Genomic DNA, 21,157 nt, shown 5'->3' with positions numbered 1-21,157 from the left:
AACATTCGGCACTGCAATAGCATTGAGCACTTTTCCACCTTGCCACATTTCCAGTTGCCGCCTTGTGACCTCATGACTTGCTTGTGACTTACAATTATTGTATGGTTATTGGCCTTCATTGTTCCTGCTGTGGTCTAAACAAATCAGTTACTTTCGCTTTTCACGGCCGGCTCGCTGCATTTCAAGGTTTGCCTCTAGCCAAAGACTCAAATATTAGACAAAAGATCTAATCGAGGTGCACAGTAAACGAACCATAGATAAATATATATGTACATGTATATGTATGTATATATGTATATATATATATATATATATACCATCTTTACCCTATACCTATACTATATATATATATATATATATATATATATATCTATATGTATAGAGGACAAGCGCTCGCAATTCTAGAGTCGATAGCAAGATCTGGTAATGACAAGCCTGGGAGGTTCTTGGAAGAACTGTACAGATAACCTGGTTACTCTTGGCCAGCTTAAATTTAGTTAACAATACACAGTTTACTGTGAATGTCGAGAGTCCTCTAATGATTGACAGAAAACCAAACACAACATAGCGTATAATGTTTTTGTGCAGATGATCCGACTTTATAGGGTATATAAATTTTCGATCATCAATAGCCGGGTCCACCTAGCCATGCCCGTCTACTTTCCGTCCTTCTGCTTGCATGTTTTAACGCGTCCTCATCCTCAAAACCTGTAACAGCTATAGACTTATAATTGGGAACTTTTTCCACAATCGACAAAAATCGATATCGAAATCATATTTATTAAGCAAATCTGTTAAGTTTTAGGAGTTAGATTCATTAAATTTGACATGCGGCTTATAGAATTATATATGTATATGTAAATATCATACAAGTTACCACATAGTAACTATAGTCTATTAATAACTATTCGCTTGGTAGAGATCAGAAGGAACCGATCGATTCCAGCGCACAAATAAAAATAAAAATAAAAATTAATTATATATGCATTTTAAAGAACTTTTACTTCTTTGTATTTGGCAACGCTTTTGCAAAATTTTAATGAATTTTTCCATTTTATTACATAACATAATGACCTTACTAATTCTCGGGAAATTGCCAGCATTGTCACGCCAATAACCAAAGCAACTGAGTAATGTCCGAATTAGATACGTTTAGGTTTTGGCCACAATGCAAAGATATATTGGGTCTCATAATGAAAAATGTAATGAGACGCATTTATCAAAAATCGTTTGTTCGTACATTCGTGCGCGAGAGAGGGCATGTATCTTGTATCTTAGCATCGTTGTATTGTTGTATCTTTGTATCTGCAGCGGCACACATAAAAAATAAATGTGTATGTGTGAGTATTTGATAATTTTGTGGTATATCTTGGCCATGAACATGAATCTTTTGGCCCGCTTGCCGAAAACAGCCGGCCAAGACAGCCAAAACAAAAGCGACAAAAATAAAATAAAAAAACGAAGCGAGCTCAAGTCGCTTGTGGCCTTTGTATGTGGCTGGAACTGTGGGGGGATCATCTTCAAGTTTTTGACCGACCGTCCGCTGGCCATAAATCTTTGGGTATATTGGACTTTTAGACGATATCAATGAAATTGTATCTCTTTATCCGCATTATTATAATATACGGATGCGAATGCTTCGCGCCCGCCTTCGACTGTGTCCCAGCTACAGTTCCAGCCGAGGAGCTGGGATATGAAGAGGCAGCATGGCCCACCTGCCCCTGCGATGTCAGCTTGCGCACATTTGCAGATACTTCACGACATTATGAAATATTATTTATATATATATCTATTTTTTGGCATTCTCTTTGCGCTTCTCTAAATACTTACTTATGTATATTTCATTATGGGTCGCCCCGGAAAAGTGACTTGGAAATTCTCATTTTGATTGCGAGCCATGCGGAGCGGACAAAAGGAATTTCACGTGCGGGTGGCACAAGATAGATTGCCACCGCCTGCATATTTATGTGCGAAATATCGTTGATACAAGCAGCAGCTCCTTATGGCACTCGCCACATGGCAGTCAACTTCGCATCCTTAAGGCCAGCCCAAGGCAGCCAAGAAAAATTCCATTAAAGGGGCCACGCTGCTGTCAGGCCCAGCTGGTTGGGTGCTGGGATGATGCAGCCACTCAACCACTCAACCAACCAACCACCCACTCATTGTCAGTGGCGGCAACAACAATTGACGACACCCAGAATCACAAATCATATAGATAAGAGCACACAAAGGAATTTATTTCTATTTTGGCATTTTTCGGTCTCTCATTTTGCTTGTAATTTTTTTTCTTCTTCGCTGCTTGATGTTGTTGTCGTTGCCGTTGCTGCTGCTGCTGTTGTTGTCCTCCTCCATCGATATTTTCGGCTATTTTCACCCCAAAGTTATTGCGTTTTAGATTTTTTTTCTGCTGAGCTTCCGCCTACAGCCTTGGGCCGCCGCGCCTGCTTCAAGTTGGCGAAACCTCGCCGCGCTCCGAGGTAGTCGGTTGGAAGCAGGGGGCTCGGGCACGCACCGGAAGCCCCGATAGCGCCATGTGTCGAGTGCGTGCGTGCGTCCGTTGCCTGCGTGCGTGTCCAGGGACAGGCAGTGGCAGAGGGAGAGTCTCTGCGAGTGTGTGGTGTGTGGGTGTGCATGCTAGTGGCGCTGTAGGGTGTTGCCACATCGTATTTCACCAACCCACCAGAAGCGCCCCCCGCCCACACAGCCCCATTCAGTCAGCCATCCAAGTTGTAGGCGTTCCGCTTCTTTCATTTTAATGGCGCACACGCATTTGCTTTCGATACAATAGATACGAACGTATAACATATACAACATATAGTACACAATCTCACACACCCGCAACTATGTGTTTCTACGGCTGGGCGTAGTCATATTTTATTTTCACTCAGTTAGTGGCTTTAATATTTTTCATAATCATATCATTAGTTGCGCCCAATGGGCTTAGTTTTAAATCACTTCGGAAATTTACTTGCCGATAAGATAATAAACAAACAGCCATTAACAGAAACACATTTATGGATATCTACAGAAAAATTATATTCAATTATGAAAAGACAATATGTAAAACATCTTAAAATTGCTCTTAAACCTTTTTTAATTTTCTCAGACATATCAATATAATAGTGGAGCTTCTTTCTGTATTTCATTGCAAATGCATAATTTGAAAATTGATTCAATCTACCTTCTTATACCCTGAAATATTGGATATGCGTGAGAGGGGAACATCTCCGACCCCATAAAATAAACATATTGTTTCTCAGTATCAATAGCCGAGTCTATCTAGACGTCTGTCCATATTTATAAATGCTTCGATCTCAGAACCAATAAGAAGAACATTGAAATTTTAATCGTAGGTATTTCTAGTGCTCGTACAGCTCCGACAATTTAGCTATCGAGCTTGTCCTGTTTCCAAGTAGTCGATATAAATCGATATCGAAATCCTGTTCTTGAGGAAATCTTTGAAAAAATAGGTTAGTCATAAATTTGAGATAAATACACAGATAGAGTACTCTTCATTTTATGACGATGTCTGTTTTGCGAACAGACGAATGTTCTATATTCGGATTTGGAAGAAGAAAGCTAAGGGTATCCCCTAGTCGGGCACTCCCGACTAGAGCAAGACTTTATTAAAGTATTTATAAAATAATACCCTATGATATTATCAAAGACCGTATAAACTCAGATCCAATTCTTATCAATTTAAGCTACATTCCAAGCACTCTATACAAAGTGTCACGTCTATATGACGGCTGATTTGATCCATTTGAATGGCTATGAATGGATATGTGAGATTCGTGTTATTGCAACACATCAGTTGGCATTACGCAAATGTTGTCGACGGCAATTTGTGCTCGCGCTGTCATTGTTTGTCACATAATGTTAGCGAACTTAATCAAAATTGTTGACGTTCGTACAGGGTAACAAATACGCCCTATGCCACGCCCACGGTGTGCAACAGAAGTAAGCAATTGATGTTAGCATTAGCTTGGCTCAAAGACAAATTATGATAAACGACCATTAAAATGTTGTCATATGTACACATATGTCTATCTTCTACTCCTGCTGTTGTTATTGTTGTAGTTGCCGGCCGGGGCTACCGTGCGCCGTGAGTTGGCGCTTTATTTATTGACTCACCTGATCAACTTGACTGATTATTCGTTTGCATGCACATTCTGTCACAAGAGCAACAATAATAACAACAATAGCACAACTTCAACTTCATTCAGAACAATTACAAAAGCAAATGTCAAAATGAACTAATCAAGCACATGAGAAACCTGAATACCCTTTGCAAAGGGTCTGCCAAAAAGACAGAGTTTGGTAAGAAAACGAAAATTTTAACATACAAAATCTCATTCTGTGACCGATTTTGCGTTGATATAGCAAATAATATTGTGTAGTTGCCCAATGCAAATAAGATTAGGTATATATATGGGAGCATAGTAAAATTAACAAATGCCGAGTTTGGTCAAGATATCTGGATAAACAAAAAAGTCTTTTATTGATGAACCTACTTTTGGATCGAACTGCCATGGGGAGGATGGCAGTTATATGATATAGTGCTCCGATTTGGAGCTGAGGTACTAGCTTGCACCGAAACAGACATGATTATTTCAAATCGGCTGTTGAAACTGATAGAAAATATGTATATTTCAGCGGCTCTGAGATGTCTGCTTGTCTACGTTACTCTCTTACCAACTCATAATAAAATTACAATATGATGACAGCCCTACATCAAAATTAAAATATATGCTATTAAATGCGATTTTCATTAAATAGAAATATAATAAATTTTTTAAAGTTTCTATTATTTTCTTATCCAACTTATATTTATTTAATTAAAATCAGATTTAAAAAATAATCCACACATGCACAGACTAAATCATGCCAAATGTAAGAATATTTTTTAGCAAAAAAAGCGTTAAGTAATATAATAAATAGGTTAATGAGCTACTTAATTTCGGATTTTTAAAAAGTAGACTCTCTAAAATTCTTACCAATTATTATTTCTATTTTAATTTTTATTATTTTAGTTCCTCTATTATAATAATATATATTTTACTTACTAATTATTTGCTAATCCGAGAGAAATTTAGGAAATTTTTGGATTTTTTTGTTGTTTTTTATTTGCATTTAAAATTCATCTGAAATTTCAGATATGTTAAGTGTAGATCACAGCTGAAACAGGTTGGTCTAGATTAGGGACGGGGAAAAACGACGGGCGGCTCCGCTCGAAAGCAAAATCGAAGCGACATGCGAAACAATTCAAAGTTTCACGTCGTAAATTTGGCGAGCGACTTCATCGATCACTTTTGGGATGTTGTTGCTGTTTGTGTTGCTGCAGGTTGACTTATTTGCCCGATTGCCGAACCCGAGCCGAGGATGAGAAAGCCTGGGTCCCAGGTCCCAGGTCCCAGGTCCCAGGTCCCAGGCTCCAGGTCCCGGCTCCAGCGGCTGAACGGCACGCGCGTCTTGTTTTTCTGAATGTCGTTGTTTTCTGATGTCGTTGTTGTTATTGTTGTTGTTGTTGTAGTTGTTGCAGCAGCTTGCTGGAGCGGAAATGGTTACCGGGGGCGCCCGATGGCGGCATGTGAAAATATTTTCCAAGGTGAATGCCACAAAAAGTACAAGCCCAGCACAGAACGAGCCACATCCGTGATTCCAGCTGAGCCCCCGCCACAGCACCTTTCCATTACCGTTGCTGTTGCCCGTGCCCGTGCCCGTGCTCGTCCCCGTGCCTGAGCACCAATTGAATGATTTAGGGACGCACAGTTGTCAAAGAGCAGCGATGCGTACGGGTCCACAGACGTGGACCTGTGGGCAAGGCTTTGGTCCTGCCAGTTGTGGTTCAGACGTCCCCATCCACATTCGCCTAGTTGCAACATTGGTGGGGCGCCAAGTACGCTTTTAAAACCGATTCATTCGCTCATTTGATATTTATTGCTGGACATAATTGAGTGTAAAATCCTACGAAAAAAAACTTAACAGCTGCCAAGTCCCGGATACCACATTTAAATGGGAAAATGTTTCAAAATCGTCATTTTAAATGACACAGAAAATCTTGTCAAACATATAATTTAATTTATATAACAGCACGTTTTACTTTTTCGTATGCTAATCAATCTATCAGATAACCAAGAAATTAAACAGCATGAATAACAAGTTTGAATAAATAAATAAAATATTTTTTTTTGAAATTTTCGTTTTGTCGTTTCTAAGGATTTATTTCGCTTGAATTAAAGTTTTCATTTTTTTTTTTGCCAAGACATTGTATTATAGGTCCAATTTTTTTTGATTAATTGATCAATCATAATCATATTGACTTGACTCCGACAATTCAAAAGAAGTGCTGTTACTTAGCTTGAACTTTGAGAAATAAATTTGCAAAATGTTTTATTCTGCTTTTAAATTCATTTTGTTAATAACTAAAAAGAATTTAATATACCATCGATTCGATGTTTTCATTGCGATCCCTATTCAATATAAACAAAAAGTAACAGCGTTTTAGCCGCTGTCTTGCTCCTCATGCACAGCAGACAGCAAAAGGCCAAATGATTCTCCACTCAAAGAGAAGCCGTCGGGCCAGGTCCACATTTGCTGCCTCTGCCTCTGTCTCTGCATCTGCCCACGTTGGCAGCAACGTCAACGTCGACGCGGCCGACTCGGTCGGTTCGGTTTGTAGGTCCGTGCGCGACTGCTGCGTAAATTTATGTGAGAAATACCATTGAAAAGAGCAACGCGGCGGCCGCTCACGACACAATAAAGCAAAATAATGGCACATTCGTCACACTTAACGCGGCCGCATGCTGCCGTCCCTGTTGCACGTGCTCGTGCGGCTCTCGTGCGCGCTCGCTCGCACACAGACATCGTCAGCGGCGTCATCCATCTTGGAGGCGAGCGCTAGTATTGCTCTCCGGCAGGCGGTCGAGCAGGCGACAGGCGAGAATGCTTTATGAGCGCGCGCTGCAGCGGCTCCTCCCTGTTTGCGACGCGTTGCCAATTGGTGACGGCGACGCTGGCCGAGGCAGAGGCAGAGGCAGCGCAACGTTGGCATGGTCTTAGGAGAGAGGGGAGTACCCTTTTTTTTTATTCCAGCAGCATGTTGCGCGTGGTGCGTGGTATTGTAGCCACACAGCAGCTACTTCTCTAGTGCTTCTTCTGCCTCTGCTGATCTCATGCTCATGCTCACGCTCTGTGCGGCCACCAACAGCTGTGGGCAACACAGGAGAGCAGCAGCAGCCACAGCAAAGATGCGAGCAGAGAGCGAGAAAGAGAGAAAGATGCTGAACCATTTCCCTTATTTAGGGTGGTTCTGCGTTGCGTACGAGTTCTTGTGCGTGTGTGTGTGTGTGTGTGAGTACGCGCGCGTGTGTGTGAGTGCGTGTTGTTTCTGTTTTTGTTAAGATTGTACGCCATGATTGTTGTGCCGTCGGCAAATAAAGATTCCATACATCCGGCAGCCATAATTCTCTACAGAAGATTGCTCAAACTTTGTTATGTTTAAGCAAAAATATTTAATATTCTATATTTGACCTAAATATTTATAAATACTTGACCTAAAGTCTCAAATTAAAATAAAATACGTACTCGTTTATAAGAATATATCCTTTACAATAAATTAACGATCTGTGCTGTTAATATAATTCTCGCAGAATAATTATTTTAAAATGAAAATAAGTAAAGCTTACAAATTGTTTTGAATTTTATATTAAGAAATATAGGTATTTTTTTTCAATATCTGAAGTCATTGCAAGAACAACATTAAATCTGAGTATTACAAATAATCCCTTAAAGTTAATCTTTATGTGATAAAGTCTTAAACATTTTACATATAATACCCAATAAAATACGTATTTCAAGTAAAGATTCCTTGAGTTTAAAACAACTAATAATGCAAATAATTGGTTTTGAAAAGTAAATATTCTTTTTGATATAAATTGAGGATATAGTAATAGCAACTAATTAAAAAGTATTTATTATAGTATTTAAATATGGAGTCTTTTCTGGTTTTTAATTTTCTAATTTTATCCTGAAATTTCCTTGAATATATTGTTATTTATAAAAAGATAATTACAAAACATTAATATTTAAGGAAATTCTGATTGTCATAAACCCAAAAATATATTAATTTTCATTAAAGAAACAAAACGTACCAAAGTAAAATTGAAAATTGATTCAGATATGCGCATTGCCAGTGTGAAAACCCCGATGGGGCCCCAGCTTAGAGGCAAGCTTGATGCACGAGGCCGCCGCATTTCAGACTAGCAAAAGCCGCAAGTGGCCGCTATGCGAATGTGAGATACAAACACAACTGGCAGCGGGCAACTGGAGTTGCCACCAGCTGTGGAAGCTCTCGCAAACGTAAATTTCGCACTCATTCACTCATTCGCTCAGACGCTCAACTCTGGAACTCTGGAGCTCTGGCAACGAGCGCCAAATGCGAGCAAAAGATACATTGGTTGTTGTTGCGCTTTTCGTTTCGTACTGACTGCAGATACTTTATGGCCGACGCTGACGTCGATGCCAGCGTAAGCGGCGACGCTGACGCTGGCGCTGGCGGTGGCGGCAACGTCGACAGCGGTTGGCATACATAAATAACGTTGGCAGCGCCTCGACTGCGGTTCTCTCTCACGAGCTCTGCCGCCGCCCGCTGTCGGCGCATGAGTTTCTTATAAGATTATTTATATACTGTTTGGGGGCAGTGCGACTCTGCCGGCGTTGGCTGCGCAGCGGCGGCGGCTGGCGCGTCGCTTCTGGATTAATAAGGAGTTCTCGCTTGGATTTTCACATGTATATGCTTTGAATTGAATGCTTTATGGGTTTAGTTTGATAGAAGTCGTAAAGAAATCAACATCACACAACACAAAACGCACCCGTGTGCAGTGTAGCCCGTGTATTCCACACGTTGCCCGTCGTCGTCGTCGTCGCTGTTGTTCTCGTTGTCATAGTTGTTATTGTTGTTGTTGTGTGTTATTATTGCTGTCGGCGTAGGGGGCACCATCAGAGCAGCAGCAGCAGCAGCAGCAGCTAAAGCAGCGGCATCTTTTGGGTCTGTTTGCCCAAACTATTCGGTCGTTTACGGTCGCCGTGGTCAGCTCGTCGCAACGCCAGCCAGCCCGTCCGCCCGCCACGCTGCGGCCAATTGACAGCTCGTAAAAATCATAAAAATAATCATAACAATAATCGTAAAAAATTAGGACTCGCACATTGGCCACAGTCGGACGCAGACATTTTCAACGCGACATAAATCGCAAGCAGAAGAAACGCGCGCGTTTATTTCCTCTCTCTATCTCGCTGTTCTTCTCGTTTTTATGATGTTGACCCACGTAGATACTTAAGAGCCCATAAACACCTACCGTTCCAACGTCTGGCAGGTGTCTAACTCGGCAATCAAATTGTGCAATAAGTGAATTAGTGTAAAGTTACACTTGCTACACTCTACAACCAAAACAAGAAGTAAAGTGTTTCACGTTAGATATTCGGCTTGATTTGGCCATAGCCAAAGCGAGTGAACGAGCAAAGTTCTTAACATTTCTAGTCCAAAAGCAAGCAATATTTACACAAACCCAGCAGACAGCCAAAAAGAGAAAAGAAACGAAACGAAAAGAAAGTTCAGATAAAAACATATAACAAAAAAAAAGAAAGCAAAGGAAAACAAAAAATTATCAAATAAAGTTTTTGGTGAAAAAGTTTCGGCGCACGTGCACAACCGCTAGTTGAATTCATAAACCACACAAGGATCAAGGATTTGCGCAGTCAAATTGGATTTAGACGGTGAGTTGCAACACGATTTGAAGTTGCCGCTTTTTGTGGCACCAAGTCAACACTTCATAACTCAAAAGTTACGTCCAGTACAAGGACATCATTCAACTGCAAACTGTTGACAGGCTTATTAGACATTTGCATACATTTTTGGGGGCTAGCAGAGAGAGCCGAGTCCAGAGTCGGGCAACGAGATAGATTCAGGAGTCTGAACCAGAGCTGCAGCTGGAGTTGGCCACGAGTAATGGCCGCTTTGAACTTGGAATCGTTTTGAATTATTGCACATATCCTGGGCAACATAGTTTCACTTCCGCATGCGGCAGCCATTGCGGAGTGTGAGTACACACACAAGCACACACACACATAGACAAACTGGCTGTGCATAGAAAATTTATGCGGCCATTGTTGCGGCGCATTGTCCTTGTTGTTGTTGTTGTTGTTGCAATTGTCCTAGTTGTCTGCCGCCTGCATATTTGTCGCATTCTCTGTCTGCTCTGTTGCTCTCTCATTTGCCCTCTATCCCTTTGTCTCCCTCCCCTTCTCTCTCTCTCTCTCTCTCTCTCTCTCTCTCTCTCTCACACTCTCACAACCATTGCACTTGCTCTCAGATTTATTGCATTTTAAAGTTCAGTTATTGTTTTTATTTTATAAATATAATAAATATTTGTTTGATTCGTTGTTGATGTGTTCAAAATGCTTTAATTAACATTGCCACACGCAACAACTCGGCCTTTTCTCTATGTGCTGTTCACGCATTTGTACAATACAAACAGACAGTCCATTTTATTTTACCAATTTTTGTCATCAGATGTTATTATATTCTCATAATTTATCGATTTAATCAGCTGGAAATGTTTCACAGCTGACAAAATCATAAACTCGGTTTCTGTCGCTCTTTCTCTCTCTGCTTTTTGTTTGCATTGCAAAAAGTTCATGATTTATGACTGAGACAGGACACTGGACAATGGGTGTCACATGGTGCATTGATGCACTACCAATTGCCAATAGTTTTATTCAAGATCAGAGATATTCTCAAATATCCTATTGAAATCTTAAATCTTAATATTTAAATGTTACTATATATATAAAACATTTAATCTATATACCCTATTTACTACTTTCAAAAACATCTATAGATCTAAACTCATGTTGTATATCTTCCAGAATCTTTTAAATTGATTTAAATGAAATATAGAAAACTTAGAAAATATTTTATAATATCTGAAACAATTGTATTCTACTTGAATCTAAATGATTTACTTGATTCTGGACTATTTCAAAATGATTGATCAATTGTTCTTAATGGTCGCATATTAAAACGCTTTGTTCACCAACAACTTCCGCTTGTATGCGTTCAAATTTTTTGTTTTTAAAATTGAAAATGTATTTGAATTATTATCGACTTTATTGCATATACTTTGAATGACTTGTTTAAATAATGATGATATCTTTATTTCACAATACCCAATTCTTGAATGAGTAAATAAGTAAGAGTCTCCCTTTCCCCTGCCGCAACCGTGGGCTCCACAATAATGTGTTCATATTTTTAATCAAATTCACACATTTAGACATGATTTATGTTTTAAATAATCCCGCATAAAAATGGCGACAACTGTTTTGTAAAAACATTAATCAGCGAACGAGAAGAAAACCAAACTAAGCTAAGCTACAACAAAAACAAAACAATCCGAAAAATGTATATCCACAAGTCGCCCGAAACAAAGAGCTCTGAGTAAACAATAAAGCAAAACTTGTTTAGTTAAAACAGATGCCGTGCATTTGAAATTGAAATTATTTCCAAAATCATTGATAAATGACGACACGAAACGGCTAATTAATCAAATGCAAATACCCAAACAAATTAAGAAAAAGAAAAAATATCAAATTTGAATACTGAAAACAAAATAAAAAATTTCACACAAATTAAAAATTAAATACAAATACAAAAGTTAAGTCTTCAAGCTCTTTTTTTTCGATAAAATCCTAAATTTATATTTTTTTTCTCTCGCGGAATACTTGTATATACATTTCGCATTATTCTACAGTCAAAGTTGCCAAGAATAAGTTCACAAAAAAAAAATGCGAATAGAATTGAGCCTTAAAAGCTCTGGCGATTTGTTTATATAGAGCTTTTCTTGTGCATTAAACTAGTAATAAACCAAAGCCTTTCGTGATATATATATAAAAAGCCTTTCTGTAATATTCTGCTGACCTGAATTTTAGATACCTACAAGGTAATAACAAGATTGTGCAAGAAAAATCTATTTAAAATAAATATATTTTAATTTTATAATGCATTCAATCAAAAATAGCATACATTGGATAAATTTACCTACGATTATCTAAGGCAGAGATATCCAGATTTTCCCACATAATTAATTTATGGAGCTCGAAATTTAAACCTTTTTTATTATTATTTTTTATTATAGCTCATGCTCTCAGGCTGCATAGTGGACATAAGAGATCAAGCGTTTTTTAAACTTAAATTCCCATATTTAATTTGACACTTCTTACAAACCCGTATCTCATTGTATACTGATTCTCGTATCCTGTTCCTTGCCACAGTTCCTTAAGCTGTTTAAGCACTCTGACAAGAACTATTTAAGCTAGCGAATTTTCAGTGTTGGATTCTATTTTGTTGTTTAACTTTTTTTGCCACTTGTTGTGGTCTTTTTGCTGTGCTATTTAATTTCTGTGCGGATATTGATGTAGCTGCAGTAAAAGAAGGACTAAACAGCCCCCAGTTGTTCAGCATTGGGTGGCAATTTGCTGTGGCTGCAGTTTGTTTGGCATTTCGCTGCAACTGTGTGCTTGTATGTGTATGTGTTTGTATTGGGTGTGCTGGGGGGTTTTGCGTTTTTGGAGCTAGCAGTCAGCTCCTTTTGCTAGTGCACTCGAACTGTGTTTTTGTGGTCTCAGCACGGACTGAGAGTTGCTGTTGGAGTCGGAGCCAGAGTCGAGGTCTGAGCCGCCCAGCGGGGCGCTCTCGCAGTGACATTGCGCCGAGCGGGTGACAATGATTTATTGCAAAGAGATACGCGACAACGAACGCAAAAAGCCAGAAATTTAAAAAAAGTATGCAGACGGAGAACCAGAGAAATATAGAGATGAAGAGAGCGAAGGAGAGAACTGAGAGTGAGAAAGAAGAGAAAGTGGGATGTGAACGCGCTCAGGCCAGGCCAAAAGTTTGGCGACTTGGAAATGCAACCTACCTGATCTAATAGTTAATTCCGGCACACCTTTTAAAACTGCAAAAATTCTCTTTTTTTTATTCGGAAAATGTCCTTGAAATAACAACAAAAATCAGCAGGAATGAAAGTGAAACCTGCTGGGTGCTTGCCATTTTTTGTCACTTGCAGTTTTTCCCGTGCACATGTCATAAAGCCATAAAGAATTTCCCAAAATATCATTAGCCATTAGGAAGTCACCTGGCCGAAGGCCGCACAGTTCGCAGTGCTCTCAGCTCTCAGATCTCTCAGGTTATGCAATAGTCATTCTCAACGGCCATAAAAATTAATATGCGTCCTACGCAGTGGCAATTTGGGTGCGAGTATCTCGGCAAATGCATCTTCGGGCCACAGTATTTGACTTTGAACCGTTGCGGTGCGGACTGCCCCTTGCCGGGCAACGGACATGACTTTTGGCTTGACTTAGTCTTCATCTCAGTCGCCGTCCTGGGTCCGTAACCATTGTGTTTGAAGGTTACCTGTTTTTACAGTTGGCCCTGCCGCTCTTCTTCTCAATTTATATACATCTTTTTTTTTAGTTTTTCATTCTCGGCGCGAGGCACAGCCTGAAATTATTATTTATGAGTTCGCATTGTTGTCGCCGTTTTGAAAGTGATCTGAATCGCCCGGTCCGGATCGTACACTTAGTTATCTTCAGGTTATCTTCGGGTATCTTCGGGTATCTGCAGTTTCCTTTGCCCAACAACAAGATCAGCCCGTGAGCGTTGCATTTGTGTTTTTACTTTCAGTTGAAAACGAAAATTTATAATAAATCAATTCATTTGTATGCAGTTCAATGTGTCATATGCACATAAATCAATTGATGCTGTTTAGAAACCCGTGCCTCTTGCATTGTACAAAGGATTAAAAAACTGGTACAAATACATCATATGTATTATTTGAGACGGACTAGAATAGCTTAAACAAATTTATTTATTTAAAGTGCATTGCGCTTTTATTTTACATGTTTTTTAATAAATATATATTAAAGTAGCTCCCGAGGAATGCATTTAGGCATCCTTTAAGCTGTTGAGAATTAATTTTTAGTAAGAAAGTGTTCCTATCTTCAATAGAGTCTTTATTTAAAACTTTAACTTTGTAGACAAATGAATGAATAGACAATGAATATAGAATAGCATAATATGAATTTTTTAAGAATACGAAAGCTTGCTGAAAATTGATTAAAATTTCAACAAATCTTCTGCTTATTTCAATTCTTTATTTACTTAGCTTGTTTTGGCTGGTTCCTTCTTTTTAACATTTAGTCGGGATTTCAATTACAGCTCCATGAGACTTGTACTGCATGTGTGTGTGTGTGAGTGTGTGCGGGCGAGTGTATGTGAACGTGTGTTGGACTCGCAGTCATGCCATAAATCACATTCACTTCTAATATTTTCACAAACACATCACAATGGAGAAAATTTGTGATTTATCTGTGTGAAGAAGTCAATAACTCATAAAAAAATCCACATAAATCTCCGTTTGCGCTCTGCAAGGCGCTGCAAGAGGCAGCAGAACAGAACCCTCCAGCAACTGCTCTGAACTGTTCTGAACGGCATCGCAATTGTCTCAATTGCAAGCGGCGGAACCCTGAGGGATTCGCAGGATGACATCGACCTGATGACGACATATGTTGCATAATATTTGCATACAGCGGGAGTTCCTAGAAGCCGCGGGCGTTCTGCCGACGGTAGCTGAAGATGTCCAAACAATGACAAATATGAATATCAATATGGAAATATTCTGGAATTTTTTGTTTTTATTTTTTTGGCAATTACCTATGCTCTACATTTGAGAGAACATTTTGGTGACATGCGGTTTGGGTTTGCCAGATTTGCATATTGCAGTAAGGCTAGTTATCTGCTAGCTGCGTTCGACGAATTTCAAACGCATACGCCGCACAACGGCAACAACAACAACTCATTGTTCAAACAGCACGAGCTGAAAGAAAAAATTGGAAAAAAGTGAGTCCACGCAAAAAGCAAGCGCAGGAACTGCGAAACATTGTCTAAAGTTGGGCGGCAAATTTGCAAAATAAAAAGGAAATACAACAACAACAACAACAACAACAAAAATAACAACAGGCAAAGGCCAAGCGGCGAGGTTTCATGTGTGTACAACAGTATATACTACATATGTAGATGCGGACATATCTGTAGCTGTATCTGTATCTGAATCCGTATCTCTATATGTATCTGTATCTAACTTACTAGCCATGGGCAAGTTGGGCAGTTGGCGCTTTTTTGTTGCTTTTGTGTGAGTTTCGCATACAAAAAACATGAAATAATTCGTTTGGTTGCCGTTGCTCTAAGCCAGAGTCGCGCCAGTCGGACAAACTACACGAAAATGTCGCTGGCAAAACTCAAGCAGAAACAGCGAAAAAAATAACAAAAAAAAACAATGTCACACATGTCAAAGTTGTCACAGAATGACACAAATGCGGCTCTCGGATTGCTCACTAACCCGCAACCGGCCCGGCACCGGCACCGACCCTGGCCCCGGGACGTGAATCGAACCCGTGCGGCAAGCGTACTTGGACCTGAACCTATAGAGCTCCGCCGGCGACGTCGTCGTCATCATCAGCTCTTCCTCTGCCCGCCTGGCGGAATCGTGTCAGCCCCAAAAACACGAACCAGGTCCAAAATTCAAAGCTCGCGATGCGCATTTCGTGGAAATTTCACAATTAAAAAGGCACAAAAATCTTAGGAAAGAGTTAACCGGAATATGAGAAATCGTGTCAACGTCAAACTCAACCACCGCAACGAGTTCAGTTTGTGAGCTGATTTTTCTTTGCCAAATCCCAAAACGAAAATGGGCAAGCGGAAAAGGCAACAAGATTTAGCCATAAAAAGTGCTTTTACTCCGTCACTCGATAAACTGATTTCTGATTTCTGGTTGAACTCTATATTCTGAATAATGATTGAAAAGGGAGTTAGAAAGAAACTCTATTAACTATAACGGACAGGTTGGGTATTTAATTTTATGACTTTGTGGCAGACTTTCCCGTAATCATCATATAATTTAATTGTTTCCAAATAAGATACTTTTTCCTATCAACAAAATATTTTATGAATCTTACAGCCCCGCTCCTTTCCAGTAGTTGGTATTTACGCACGGCTTAAATAAATCGTACGAAAGTAAAAATAAAATAATAAGAGGGTTTCTATTACAAGACAAATCGTTATTCTTATATATTTAAGTAGTTATCATGGTTTGTTATTTGATCTTAATTTCACTAGGTAACAGTCAATTCGTATCTATTAACAATAATAGTTATTTTTGTTATTCTCTTCTATAAAATGCGATATCTGATATCTGTATTTATATTGATATTTGACATGTGCATATGCGATTCATACATAAAAATTAAACTGTGTTCAAGATTTCTCTTGTCGGCAATTAATAGATTATTTGTAATTAAAATATTCGGGATAATTGCTCGCAAGCTGAATAACCATGGTCAGCGGGTTTTTTTTAATTTAAATTCATATGGGTATTATACGTTCATGTTACTTATAATAAGAGACATAGTAAATTATGCGCCAATCTAAATGAAATACAGTACAAAAATGACTAAGACTATTTAATTGATAAGTAAATTAGAATACGATTTTTGAAACGGAAAAGAGGAAAAGCGAAGTGAAAGGTAAAAGCATAGTTGGTTTCACAAATATATTTTACTCTAGCTGATCTCCTAATTAGTCTCTGAAAAATAAAGCAGATCAAGTGATAAACGCCATGTCAGGCAGCATCATCCCGCGCCCATGTTTGCGTCTAGGCCATTGCTTGAACTTGCTGGAGAGAGAGAGAGAGAGAGAGAGAGAGAGAGAGAGAGAGAGAGAGAGAGAGAGAGAGAGAGAGAGATAGATAGAGAGAGAGTGAGAGAGGGGAGGGGGAAGGATAGATGATTAGGCATAGTAAAAATGGTTGAACAAAAAAAAAACAAAATAATAAAAAAAAAGTGGACTAAACTGAAGCATTAACCTTTGGAAAGAATTTTGTTAGATCGAAACTTGCGGTTAAGACCCAGAAACCCAATACGAATACCCTGAGATTCCACACATATGACCAGTGCAGGGGCACACACACATAAACAAACACACACACACACAGCGAGAAAGAAGCGGCGGCAGCAGGGCAATGTCTACTTCGACGACGAACAAAAATTAAGGCCCATTAATCATTTTGACTTATTTCTTTCCTTTTTTCGTCTAAAATTAATCTTGATGCCAAGCGTTGCCAGGCAACGCGGCAACCCAGCCCCGACCAACACTCAGCGAGAGAGCAAGAGACAGAGCGAGTCCCCGAGAGCGACAGAGATGGCACGAGTGTTGTGTTGTTGTGCGGATTAAAAGGGCAGCGGCACTGAGAAGACAAAAAAAAAAAAAAACAAAAATATGAAAGCCAAAAAGATGCGGATGCATAAAGGCAGCCCAACGGGGAATCAACTTTGAATTCGCAACCAAAATATTCGAGTTGCGCCCCCTCCACACACACCGGCTCCCCCTTCCCCTTTGGCCCATCTAGTTAAAGCAGCGCGCGTCCAGATTAGCGAGCCGCAGCGACGTCGACATTTCTGCTTCTCTTGCCCATTGTTTGGGCTCTGCAAATTCCCAAAAATAATTTAAAACAGATTAAACCGTTACGGCTGCCATTTGCACCACATTGCGTACACACACACACACACTCACGCCCCTTTCAGCTGTGACTAGGCTGGAACCGGAAACTGGCTGGAGCGGAGTGGGCTAAGGGTCTGGCACACATGCCAGGGCAGTGACATTGCGGCCCCCGCAAATGAATTTGAATTTGACCAAATGTCTTGCGAAACTGTCGCCCTGTCCTTTCGTTTTCGTCCTGCCCGCCTCCCCGCCTGTCCGCCTGCCCTCTCTTTGTGCGCCCCCCCTCTTTTTGTGCATATGCTGCAAATTTGCCACTGTCTGGTTAGGGGTCGGGGTGCCGCTGTCGAGTGCCCTGGGCTATCGGGGGTAGTGCGCCGAGTGGCATACTTAAGGGCGCGTCCGCAGCAACGAGAGAGTGAAAACAACAGGGCGGCCATAAAACCGTTTAAATCAAACGGCTGAACAAATTGGTTTCCTTCGAGTCGAAAGCTTCATGCGCCAGACAAACGAATCCAAAGGATGGTGGATGAGGTGGAGACAGTGGCTGTTGGGGGGTGGACTTCAGTTTAGGGGTTGGCTAAGTCGTCTCGATGTGCTACTTCATGATGTGCTAAAGAGGTGTGCAGAATGCGAATTCAACTTAAGAAATATTTGTCCATGAATGGGTCTATCTCCAGTAAATAACGTATTAAAGGACCTGAAAAGATTAAAAGACGTGTACAAATGTTCCAATTCAAATGATAAATAAATAAGGCTAATATTTATTAAAACCAATATAATAGAGCAGAATACAATTGCTTGCAATTGTCTCAGTTGTTCGAGTTTTTAAAACTAACAAAAATAATACTTCTTAACTAGATAGTACATTTGAATTTGTAGACTTGCAAAATTATAAAACAAAAATTACCATCAGATATAGGCTAGATTAATATTATATTGTTAATCCGACTGAAAGCTCTCAGGTGTTTTTAAAGCTCTTTTCCCAGTTATTTAAGAGGGTGTTAAAGTGTTAATCAGTGTGGAAGTGAAATTTAAAAATGCATATACATATACTTTGATAGCTGTTTATTAAATATATAATTCCTGACGTTGTTTTTAATTCCCCTCCAAGAGAATACATTTTTTAACTAGCTGCTCACAAAACCCACTCAGTACGCACCACTCTGATTTGCATGTAAATTGTCTAAGGAAGTGATAAACGATGGTCAGCGAACTCTGCGGACGCGAAGTCTATAAGCTGGGGTCCGACATTTCTATGAAAATCTAATAAAAATTATGTTCTTATGGCTAGCGACACACTCACACACATACAAGTGCACACACACACACATAGAATACAAACTCCCATTTTGTGACATGACAGAGAAGATGACAAATTGTCGGACAGGCTGACTGACAGGCGCGACAGCAACAGCGACAACGGCAACAACAACTTCCAGACACTTCAAGCCGCAAGTGCACTGCAATTAGTCAAAGTGGCCCAAGGTACAAGTAGTACTAACAACAACAGCAACAACAACAAAAACAACAACAAACAGCAGCAAGAGTTTTTGGCTGCAAACCAATAAAAAAGTTATAAAATTATGAGGAGCCACCGCAGCAATAAAAGTGTGATAAAATTTTTTGCTTCCAAGTACAAACAAACAAAGACGCATGGTTGATCCGCCGATGTTGATGAAGGTGGCAATCGGCTGAGCAATGCTCGCCGGTGGCACGTAGCTCCACGTTCAGCGCTCCACGTGCGACGTGCGTCAACTTGCGGCAATTATGAAGTCCGTGTCCACAACGTGAGGCACTTGCAACGCCGCCGGCGCTCAACTAGACCCAGACACAAAAAGACATTGGCACCCAAACGTCAGTTCAGGCGAAGAAAACAGGCCCAGTCCCAGTCGCTGTCTCAGCCCCAGACCCAGTCCAAAACCCAGACCCCATACCCGAGCCCCTACCATTTGCGGCAGGTGTTGTGGCTGCCGCTGTCTGCGCTGGTACCGGGATCGGGTGCAGAACTGTAACCCGGCTGTCGTTTGAATCAATAAAGCCTGATTAGACGCCGACAAGGGCTCTGAATAGAATGGCCCACAGACTTATCGACCGCTGCAAATCGTCTGCCAAATGCATCCGCAATAAAAACCGTTTGCTCCTGCGCATTCCAACTAGCCAGCTAGCCAACTAGTCGGCCACAATTATGCAATCGCCAATTGCCAATTGCCAATTGCCATTGGTCAAATGTGTCGTCGTTGCGTCACGTCTCGTTGCATCGCCGATTTGAAGGCGGCCACAGTGCGTGGGGGTCAGGGAGCCGGACACTGGGCGGCACTACAAATCGCTGGCCACCGTCCAGAGATTATCAATGGTAATAAGGCAATAAAATGTGAATATACAGACGGCTCGGACTGGCTCTGGCTGAGTTCCACTCTTGGCTGCCTACTCAGAAACTCGTATCTTCAATCATCTAAATCATCTATGAAATGCAAAGATAACTAAATACTTGTTTGCTCTTATTAAGTTTGTGGCTAACCGAGCGTGAGCGAATGAAAAAAAATAGAAAATCAGGAAGGGAAATTTGCGGAAAAAAATAGTTGATTTAAAAATAGTCAATGTATAAGCTTTTCTAGCTAGGTACATACAAGTAACTTAAGAAATTATGAGCATTAAAGTAGCCAATGAAAATAATTAGTGCTTTTCATGACATATTACGAATCTTGAATTGCGTTTAAACTTCCATCAGAAATATGTTTCGTATTCAAGTATACGATAAACTATAAACAACATTGGAAAATGGATTTTTTAAAAAATTGATCTTTTTCTAAAAGTACTGTTAATTATACTTTTTCATAAAAAATTATTTTAATATTTTGATAATAATTTCTTTTATTATATTTATTTATATAATATAATATAATATAATACAATATAATAATAATAATAAAAAATAATAATAATTACAATAATAATAATAAATATAATAATTTTTTCGAATTATTCAACATTTTGACGCTTAGCGTCTTATTCAGGTATTCAGGTTTCCCAAACAAAATTACACATGAATACCTACTACGTGAGAAACTATAAATACGATATTGAAATGAGCTACAACTATTTCGTAATCAATCAAATGACAAACGGTAAATTGTGCGTGATTGGGAGATGACAATAAAAATGAGTAAAAGGGTTGGCCGGAGCGAGTTGGCAGCGGGTGGAGAGCGGATTGTAGTGTGTGTTTCAGGTTGGGCCACGCGCAAGAGACATTTCGTTCAAATGAGATATGCGATATTTTGGTTTGTCGCACTTGTCTTACCTGTCTCGCTCGGTTTCTCTCTCTCTTTCTCTTTCTCCCCCTCTCTACCGCACTCTCTCTGAGGGCTCTGCTGTTGCGATTATTCGTATGTTTCGCTAGCAAGCGGCAATAAATCTTGTAATCATAATAATTTGTTTCAATGTTAATGCCTTCAAAATATCTGAAAACTCAATAAATAACAAAACTACATGTTCGTGTGTGCTGTTAATGTCATACCATGAGATACTTCATATATCATTCCACTGCTGCCG

At 39.8% G+C, this 21,157-nt stretch overlaps 1 protein-coding gene across 2 annotated transcripts in view; it reads left to right on the top strand.

Annotated features, from left to right (window-relative positions):
* Positions 1–8,841: 8,841 nt before the first annotated feature.
* Antp (homeotic protein antennapedia) overlaps positions 8,842–21,157 on the top strand; it is a 122,225-nt gene continuing 109,909 nt past the window's right edge. For both annotated transcript variants that reach the window (XM_015171984.3, XM_002053474.4), the window contains exon 1: positions 8,842–9,774. The gene's annotated coding sequence lies outside the window, so the exon portion shown is untranslated. The remainder of the gene's footprint in view (positions 9,775–21,157) is intronic.

Source organism: Drosophila virilis, chromosome 2, assembly GCF_030788295.1.
Source record: "Drosophila virilis strain 15010-1051.87 chromosome 2, Dvir_AGI_RSII-ME, whole genome shotgun sequence".
Classification (NCBI taxonomy): Eukaryota; Metazoa; Arthropoda; class Insecta; order Diptera; family Drosophilidae; genus Drosophila; species Drosophila virilis.
This window is presented reverse-complemented; position numbering and strand designations above follow the sequence as displayed.